This window comes from Colobus angolensis, unplaced genomic scaffold (genome assembly GCF_000951035.1).
Source record: "Colobus angolensis palliatus isolate OR3802 unplaced genomic scaffold, Cang.pa_1.0 Scaffold326, whole genome shotgun sequence".
Lineage (NCBI taxonomy): Eukaryota > Metazoa > Chordata > Mammalia > Primates > Cercopithecidae > Colobus > Colobus angolensis.
The window spans coordinates 331,840-342,141 of record NW_012116555.1 but is presented as its reverse complement, the minus strand read 5'-3'; the positions used below and the strand labels follow the sequence as shown (position 1 = coordinate 342,141).

General features: G+C 39.1%; 1 protein-coding gene across 3 annotated transcripts in view; it reads right to left on the bottom strand.

The window, feature by feature from the left end:
* Positions 1–1,947, bottom strand: part of SPAM1 (sperm adhesion molecule 1 (PH-20 hyaluronidase, zona pellucida binding)) — a 49,740-nt gene extending 47,793 nt beyond the window's left edge. For 2 of the 3 annotated variants that reach the window (XM_011951745.1, XM_011951744.1), the window contains exon 1: positions 1,120–1,329. The gene's annotated coding sequence lies outside the window, so the exon portion shown is untranslated. Of the gene's footprint in view, positions 1–1,119; positions 1,330–1,826 lie in introns of those variants that run through there. The other variant, XM_011951743.1, reaches the window with a different exon arrangement.
* Positions 1,948–10,302: the final 8,355 nt, after the last annotated feature.

The window sequence follows — 10,302 nt, the reverse complement described above, 5'->3', positions numbered from 1 at the left end:
CCTGACCTCGTGATCCACCCGTCTCGGCCTCCCAAAGTGCTGGGATTACAGGCTTGAGCCACCGCACCCGGCCACCAATGTATTTCTTAAACGTATTTGATTAATGTCTCATGCCTTCCTAAAATACATAAAACCAAGCTGTACAAATAAGGGAGGCGACCACCTCTCATATTGTCTTATGTCCAATTTCTGCCTCCAAAGAAAGAAAAAGTAAAAACTAAAAGGCAGAAATGAAATCCACAGGCAGACAGCCCGGCGTCATGCCCTGGGTCTGGTTAAAGATTGACCCCTGACCTAACTGGTTATGTTATCTATAGATTCCAGACATTGTGTGAAAAAGCACTGTGAAAATCCCTGTACTGTTCTGTTTCAGCACCCAGTCACATACCCACTGCTTGCTCAATCAATCATGATCCCCTCATGCGGACCCCCTTAGAGCTGTAAGCCCTTAAAAGGCATAGGAATTACTCGCTTGGGGAGCTCAGTTTTTGGAGACATGAGTCTTGCCAAAGCTCCTGGTTGAATAAAGCCCTTCCTTCTTTAACTCAGTGTCTGAGGGGTTTTGTCTGTGGCTTGTCCTGCTATGCCCCAACCACCTTGGACACATGTTCTCAGGACCTCCTGAGGACTGTGTCACTGGCCATGATCACTCATATTTGGCTCAGAATAAATCTCTTCAAATATTTTACAGTTTGACTCTTTTCATCAACAGATATCCTATACTATATTTCTTGTAAAACAGAAAGTATCAGAGACAGGTCTCAATCAATTTAGAAGGTTATTTTGCCAAAGTTAAGCATATCCCCAGAAGAAATAAGCATGGAATCACAGAAACAGTCTGTGGTCCATACCTTTTTCCAAAAATGAATTTGAGGGCCTCAGTATTTAAAGGGGAAAGGCAGGCCGTTGTGGAAAGAAGGAAGGTATGATAATCCACATGTTGCAAGGGAAAAGAAGTAGGTAGGGAATAGTCAATTATGTATTTATTCAGCGCTCAGTAAATCTGCACTTTACATAAGATAAGGTGAACACAAGTAACTACCTGTGGAGTTATTTAACATTTTATCTCTAACTATCTGCTTAGGAACAAAAGAAAAGGCAGTTTCTTGCACAACTCACATTTCAGCTTAATTTTTTTTTCCTTTTGTCATGGTGAATTGGGGTCCTGAGTTTTTATTTTCCTTTCACATTCTCAAGTCAATTAGACTCTATGGCATCAGGCATGTCCCCATTCCTGCATGAAGTAGTCACAGCTGGTATCTTAGTTGGCAAATTCAGTATTCTTACATTAGGTTCCCTTCTTTACCTCCACATTCCCCATTCCCCCATTCTGTGTCCATTCTCTTATGACTTAATAAGACACTGCACCGCTCAACACAGTAGCAGACCAGCTATACACAGGCCCTATTAACAAATTCCTTCATTGTAACACTTTTTTTTTTTTTTTGAGACAGAGTCTCATTCTGTAACCAAGGCGGGAGTGCAGTGGTGCGATCTCGGCTCACTGCAACCTCTGTCTCCCAGGTTCAAGAGACACCATGACAGTGGTAAAGAAATTAACAACTGAGGTTATTCCTCATCTTGGCATTTCTTTATAGATTGAATCAGACCAAGAAGCTCATTTTTTAGTAGAAATAACTCCCTCCCAAAATCTCTGGATTACTCATTAAAATTTCTTACTTCATACCATCCTCAATCATCAGGGCAAGTAGAACATAAAAATCTAGACGTAAAAAGAACTTATAGGAAAAAATCCATCAAGCCATCTCTCTCAACCAGGAGATCAAGTATACATCAAGATTTTTAGAAAAAGTGTGTACTGTTACCTTGCTAGGAAGGACTTTATGAAGTACTGCTAACCACCTACACTGCTATCATACTGTCTGAATTCATGTGAGCCACATCAAGGTAGAGCCAGTCATCACTCTCAGGACAACTGAAAGACCATCCCTACAGGTGACCTCATAGTAAGGATTTCAGAGCCAAGGCTCTAGAAGCAAGATGACACCACAAAGCAAACAGCTTTCCTCAAGATCACAGGTCAGAAAACTTTGCTTTCATCTATTTTTCCCCTTTAAGTTTCTCTCCTTCCTGGTGTGTGGGGGGAGTAAAGGGAGGATCTTTTTCAACAAAACCTCCCATTTATTGAGAAGCTCACTGGAGATTACTTGTCTCAATCTATCCTATTCTCTCTCTGATCCTCCACTATGGGCTTTCTTTCAAATGCTGCCTCTTTCATATTAACCTCATTCTTTTCTTCATAGGTTTCACACAAACCTGACACCACCCTTGCACGAGTTTCTCAAACCTTGGTCATGTCAACTAAACAATATAATTATTGCTTGTGTCAACATCCGGATAGCATGAACAAACCTGAATTAGTTTTTATTCCTGTCCATGGGGTACAAGGTAGACCAACTATGGATGATAAATTAATGAAAGAGTATGGTATCCATGGCCAGAAAAACAATGTCACTCTACTTTTACTTCTGGTGAGTTCATCAGGCAAGGAAAAACCTCTGTGCACACTCAAGAATTGTCCCTTGCTCAAGCAAAGATGTTGGGAAAAAAAAAAAAAAAAAACTTTTCCAATTAAAAACAAATATGGTACTGATCTCTTCCCAAGTAACCAGCCAAGACAATATTGCAGTCAAACCCTGTAGTTTGACTCCATACACCACATCCTCAAACCCTTCATGGAGGTCATAATGAGGCAGGAGAATAGGGTCAGGAGACAAGAAGCCTGAGGACAAACTGTGGCTGACTTCTTGGAATTGGACCAAAAGGAAAATCCCACCTCTCCATGCCCAAGTGAAAAGGGGCCAGAGTTCCTGCCCTCTACAAAACTCTCCTCCCCTACCTCACAAATGAGAATTGCCTCTGATTGGTTGTGGGCCAACCTCCACTTCAGCCTCTGACTGGTCTCAAACCAAGCCTTCACTTCAGTCTCTGATTGGTCACAGGCCAATCCTTCATTTGCATAGGGTATAAACAATTGCAGGCCTCTAAAGGGTACTTAGGGATGTTACCAAATTCTTTTAGTTTAATTTGAAACCCTGAAGAACATTGCAATGAGGCTCTTGAGCCACTTGCTCAAGTTTGCTCCTACTCTGTGGAGGCTACTTTCACTTCAATAAATCTGTGCTTTTGTTGCTTCATTCTTTTGTTGCTTTGTTTGCGTGTTTTGTTCAATTCTTTGTTCAACACTCCCAAAACCTGGAAAACTCTCAGTCAAGACCTTCCATCCGGTAACAATAAGTGATTCTAGAACTACCTTTTATAGCACAAAGTTTTGCCAAATCACCAAATGTGTTGGCTGGTTCATAGGCCACTCTTGCACAACCTGGGTGGGGTAGCTCAGCTGCTCTCCTGATTAGGCTCCCTAACACCAGAAATTGTATATAAATAGATCAAAAATCTGGATTAACTTGGTCAGGTGACAAAATCAAGCCTTTTAGCTGCCAGAGCCAGATTGCAGGTCTCCTATGTCAAATATTTCACGACATTTTCTGCTTTTACAAACTGACAGAGGCACATGAAAATGAAGGTGTGGAGACATCAATACGACCAATAACAACAGTTGTGGAACACACTAGATCTGGAGAATTACAGTTTCCAATTTTTGTTCATGAACAACACTGATCATTTTATCTTGTGCAGTTAATGAAAATGCTGCCTCTTTGTGAGTCAGTTGGTACAAATATTGCCTGATTTATACCTTTGAACAAAAAAGATTAACATTCTCCATAAGATAATGAAGCTCAACCATTTTATTAGACTGACCTATTCCCACAGTTGGGAGATTGGTTTAACAGGATATGGAGAAATGTGCTTAGGTTTGCACTTTTCTGGTTATTTATTCTCATTCTAAGCTGTATATTCTTCTTTTGAAGATCTATCACTCACTCAGCTACTAAACTGATTCTTCTCTCCATAGCCATTAATTCAGATTTTATTATGAGAAAGTTATGGTGAAGTTTCAGATGGGGAAATGAAGGAATTCAGAACATGCTACCCCAAAATATGCTACTTTGGTATGTGGATTATTTTTATTATTTTATTTTATTTTATTTTTTGAGACGGAGTATCACTTTGTTGCCCAGGCTGGAGTGCAGTCGTGCAATCTTGGCTCACCACAATCTCCGCATCCTGGATTCAAGCGATTCTCTTGCCTCAATTTCCCAGGTAGCTGGGATTGCAGGCACGCACCACTGCACCCAGCTAATTTTTGTATTTTTAGTAGAGACGGGGTTTCGCCATGTTGGCCAGGCTTGTCTTGAACTCCTGACCTCAGGTAATCCACCCTCCTCGGCCTTCCAAAGTGCTGCTATTACAGGCACGAGCCACTGTGCCCAGCCCAGCATGTTGATTTTTTTGGGTTGAAGGTGATTGAGCAACAGCAGAGGCAAGAAGGGCTCTCTGACTTTCCTCTTTCTGCCTCAGGTACGACACAAAATTTTCCATGTGAAAGAGGCTCCCCCTGTCTCAGGAAGAGAACATTCTTACCACTGGAGACTGGGGGGCAATACTGAAAGGGATCAGAACAAACAAAACTACTAAAATACTCCTTATCTTTCATTAGATTTTCCTGTGTATTTTCTGTCACTTTCCCACAAATTACTGCCTCTAGAAGCTTAAACTCTTTTCCTTTGTTTTATCATTTCCCCACAATTTAGCACTCTTTGTTTAAAAAGTATATAAGCTCTTGGCCTGAGTTGCTTTTTTGGCTCTTCATTTTTCTTATAAAGGCTTATGTGTGCAGTAAAAATATTAAATATAATGTATATGCTTTTATTTTCTTAATCTGTCTTTTGTCAACTCAATTCATGGGCCCCAGCCCCAGAACTTAGAGAGTAATTTTTTGTCTTTATACCTGGCAAAAAGAAGGTATTCCATAAATGTAAGTTGTTCCTGTTATTATTATTAATAATATTGTCCCCTGTGACCATCCACTCCTGTATGAAATGCAGTAAAAAGTATCAAAAAAGAAGGGCCACGCCCAGGACCATTTAATAATTCACAGAACTGCTAACATTAAAACTTCCCTAAGAAGTAAAGAGACAAAAAGTAACCAAAATATGTGAGCTATGAAGGAATTGTTCTGGTGGAAATGAAGTACTCAACAAATTTATACTGCAGTGGAGCCAGATCCGATGATGGTGCTGTGCCTCAATGACGGTGAGTATCACTACATATGTGCTTCTGAGAAGGAACCTACTCAAGGAAGTCTTCATGGATCATGATTCTATCAGCATGTCAGATTAACCCAAGCCTTAGTGTACATTGCATTATTTCGACTACCTCTTTGCAACTTTGTAAGGGAGTCGACTAAAAATACTCTCTGTTTAAACTCAGACTTCAAGCTTCCTTCCCTCAACCCAGTTGAAATATTTTTCTGACTTCTAAAGTGTGATTTATCCAGAAAGTTTTCAGTCTTTTAAACTGAATTAATGGAATAAGCACATAACATTTAAGTAAGTGACATTTAAAACAAGTAGGGGCAAAGCACATTATTAATATAGAATCCAGATATTTTTGCAGTTTTTGGTAGTTATACATTAGTCCGACCAAACAGGCTGGTTGTACTTTCATTGCACAAAATGGGAGGAAGAACAGTTACCAAAAATCAAACAAGCAATAGTTAACAGGATTATTTCTCAGTACCAAACTCATACCAACTTACTTTAGCTATTAGCGTATTTGTTACATCTATAAGTTACGAGCAACATTAATAACAAGTATTGCTTTTATTGCTATTATTAAATAATATCTAAACATCTAACATATAACATATATCATAAATGTATGGCACATGCCCTCCAAAAAGAAAATTAACTGCAACTTCAGCTTTTTCGTGACATTACAAAGATGTATTAATATTTGTAGTTCTCTCTGCCCCCCTACACCATCCCATGATAACCTAAGCATATTAACACTTACGAATGAGAAGACTAGGTAATTGTGTTTGCCTCCTTACCAAGAACAGAGGAAAATAGGAGTGCTCTATGATTCTCACCTGAGACAAGAGAAACAGGAACTCAATGCTAAAGCAACAGGCGACTGAGCATCTGAGTAGTTGATGACAAGGTAACAGTGTCCCTGATACTCATCAACTAGGACAAGGCACAGAAAAAGAAGGAACTTTGAGGGAAATCAGCTATAAACAATACCCAATAAGGCCAGGCCTGGTGGTGGCTCACGCTTGTAATCCCAGCACTTTGGGAGGCTGAGGCAGGAGGATCACTTGAGGTCAATAGTTCAAGACCAGTCTGGCCAACGTGGTGAAATCCCATCTCCACTACAAATACAAAAATTAGACAGGCATGGTGGCACATGCCTGTAATCTTAGCTACTCAGGAAGCTGAGACAGGAGAATCTCTGGAACCCGGCAGGTGGAGGCTGCAATGAGCCGAGATCACACCACTGCGCTCCAGCCCAGGCAAAAGTGCAAGACTCTGTCTTAAAAAACAAATGAACAAACAAAAACAACCCAAGAATATTTATTAGAATTGGGGGCTGTTCCACTTCAGAATTTTTGAAGAGTTTGGACCAAACATGAGGTTGGGAGATGGAGACAAGTTCTTTATAAAATCTACTCTTTTGCTTGAAAACAACACAAAAGAACCAGAGCAAATAGCAAAATAACTTTAGAGGACTAAACAGAAACTTCAAAAGGCACATGCTCAGTTGTAAAGATAATTACAGAGTAGTGAGTCTCCCAAGGTTGCATGTAATTAGTACTTTAGCTACTTAATGAATGTTTATGGTTGACAAAAAATATTGTTGTTATTCACTTGTGTGTGGCTTATTTGCTCTTAACATACAATAGCTACAATTTCAAAAATCTAAGCTGCAAGTAACACTTATTGATGGACTAAACTGTTTTAATGAAACATGATATTTGTTATAATTTTAAATGTTAAAATAAAAACAGCAACTCTTGCATTAAAATTTCATTGAGACAGGTTAATATTAAAGCAATTTCTACCAAATCTCTAAAATCAGCCAATCAACAACTGATTTTGAAGTCATCTACCAATTTTCCATAATTAAGTAATTGATTATTACATTTAAACATTGCAGCAACACTCTAGGGTAAGAATTATCATCCTCATTTGTGAAATGAGAAAATAAGCATTAGAAAAAATATGATAACTTGTCCACCAGTCCAAAGCTACAAAAACCAGTTCTAGCTAATTCTAAGGTTGCTCTTTACCTTGTCCTCTAGTGGACAAATTACCATCTTATAAAGATAAAAATATTAAGCAAACACAGACATTTTCTAGAAAAGGGAGAAAATATTTTAATTGTCTGATACAGTATGTAGATAATGGAAATCTTTCTGCTTGTATAATTAGCCATCATATTTTGTTGATAGAATCAACCTCACTTTTCTAAAAAAGGAATTAGAACTCACAGTCTAAATGTCTTCAAAGTTAAACATTTAGTTAGATCACAGTATAGTACTCTTTTCTCGAAACCAGTGATCGAGATAACTTTAACAAAATGGTCGCCTCATTTCTTAATTTTTTTCACTCAACCATTGTTTTTTGTTCATTTACTCCAAATAATTAGAAGTGTCAGTCTGGCAATTATGTTTCATGTTTTGACTTAATTAACTCAATTTTGATCAGGAAAATGGAAGTGCTGTACTCATATTTACCAACTTCTCATATCATGGGATGGAAGAACTTAGAAGACCTTTAAACTAAGAAACAAACGTTTTACCTAAGTTAAAGATGAGTTTGAGTTATTTATGAGATCTTTCATCATCTGATTATAGTACCTTCTAACCTGGCCAAGTGATTGACTGAAAGTCAGACTTATTACACAGCTTCCTCAGAAAAACACAATGAAGAGTGGGTGACGTCTGCCTCCACTCATACTGGCCTACAAATTGTTGTGATATAAAGCACAAATGAGGGGCCCGGGCATGGTGGCTCACACCTGTAATTCCAGCACTTTGGGAGGCCAAGGCAGGTAGATCACAGGGTCAGGAGTTTGAGACCAGCCTGGCCAACATGGTGAAACCCTGTCTCTACTGAAAATACAAAAAATTAGCCGGGCATGGTGGTGCATGCCTGTAATCCCAGCTACTCAGGAAGTTGACGCAGGAGAATTGCTTGTACCCTGGAGGCAGAGGTTGGGGAGATAGCACCATCGCACTCCAGCCTGAGCGACAGAGCAAGACTCCGTCTCAAAAAAAAAAAAAAAAAAAAGCACAAATGACGAACCAGGATAAAGGGCACCAGCTTTGATCTAGCTCAAGTCCTAAACCTAAAGAGAGAGTTGAATAGTCACCACCATTTTTACTTTTCTTTCTTTCCTTCCCTCTCTTATTTTTCTCTCTCTCACTCTACATATATCAACACATTTAATTCTAATACTACTCCATCAGGTAGGCACACTTATTATCCCCATTTAACAGATACCACTCAACTTTTTACCCCCAGACAAAGCAAGTTTCAGTCTCATCCCTTGGATTCAGATATCAGAGCCATATCTACTCCATTGGCAAAGTCCTAGAGAGCCTTAGTTCAGCAGCTAGGGTGAGGAAAATAAACCAGTGGGGATGAGGCCATGTGAGTTCTTCAGTTCAAGACACGTGTTCCATCAAAATGCTGGCTTGAGAGATGTTTCTGGCCATCTTCAAAGATACAAAGTTTCAGAATCCGAGGGAGAGAAAATTCTAGAAAGCGCCACAAGGGGTGTGGCTGGAACCAAGGACCCATACCATAGGTTTGATTAAAACCAATCTGTGCCCAGGACCCTCAGTCTCCTGTGGCGTCGCCGTCCACAGTCAAGGGCAGCCCTAGCCGCCCCTGAGAAATGGAAAACGGTGTTACCAGAAGGAACGGAGGTTGTTACCCACATCAACTCTGCCGCCTTCTATATTCCTAATGGCAACATTGGGTATATCCATTATTTTTGTCATATGCCCGTTTAAATCTGCTGCTACCTTCATTGCCTCCCTTCCTCATCCAGCAATAATGCCGTGAACTTCCCATCGTCCCTCGTGCGCCTGCGCTGCGGGGTTTGCTGGTATCCTGGTTCCTGCTGCAACTTGCTGCTTCTCAGTGCTCGGACTGCTCTGATGCCTTCAGTTCTGCTCTGTGTTTTCACTTCTCTGCTTTTTCGCTTCTCTGTACTACACTTGCAAGTACTCTGCCTGCTTTGATTTTGATTCTGGTTTCGCCTCTGTGCTTAAGAATCTTAATTTTAGGAATCCTCTAGACTATAATCTCTACAACCTACTTAAGGCTCTTCACTCTATAGCCAAGGTCTAGCATCCATTAAATTAAATTGATTAATTAAATTACTTGTTAGCAATTAATTAAATTCTACCAAATTATTTGATCTTTCCTGGCCCAAAACCGCAGTTAAAATGTACTTCTCTTTTGCTCCAGTTCCTTGGCTAATTTACTTCTATGAGGATTGTCATGCTGTAATAGCTTATATTACATATTTATACTTATATAAGCATATAAATATATTTATGTTATATATTACCATGATCATGTTAGTGCATTTTAATAGACTGTCTCTGTTTTCATTGATTGCCTAAGTGAGAATGTCAGACATTTTTTAGGGTCATGGAGCATCTCAAATTATGCCATAGGTGCCAACTACTTAATTTATTGATGTGGCAATTTAACAAATGTTAATGGAGCATTAATTCCATGCCAAGCCCTGGGCTTGAAGGATACTGTAATAAGCCACACAGAGCTAGTCCTGTTCTCACGGAGCCTGCGTACTAGTGGGAGGACACAAACAAGTAATAAACAATTTCAGGGTGACAACTGATATTGCAGAATTTGTTTCAATGACAGAGAAAGCGATTAGGGTTGAAAAGGTATATAATGTCCATTTTATAGCATAATAGATGATGTTGACTCTTAAAGAGATTGCATCCAGTTAGCACTTCCTTCAAAAATTGAGTACTTACTTTCCTACACTCAAGCAAACACTGTATTACAATACTTTGTAAAGTCTCTGTCAACCTGAGTAATGTAAAAATGGTATCTCATTGTCAATTTAATCATAATTTATTTTCAGAAAATTTGAGTCATTCATATTGTCTTTGCTGATTTTTGATCATTTGGAATTGGTTGCTTAAGAGCTCTTTACGTAATAGAAGAAATTAGTACTTTGTTACAGGTTCCAAATGTGTTTTTCTAGTTTGTATTTTGATTTGCCCATGATATCATTTTCATGCAAAAGTCAACCTCCTTTATTTTTTATATACAATTTGTTTCTAAATATTTGGAGAGTAAATTGGACTTAGGTCAGTTTCCCCAAGAG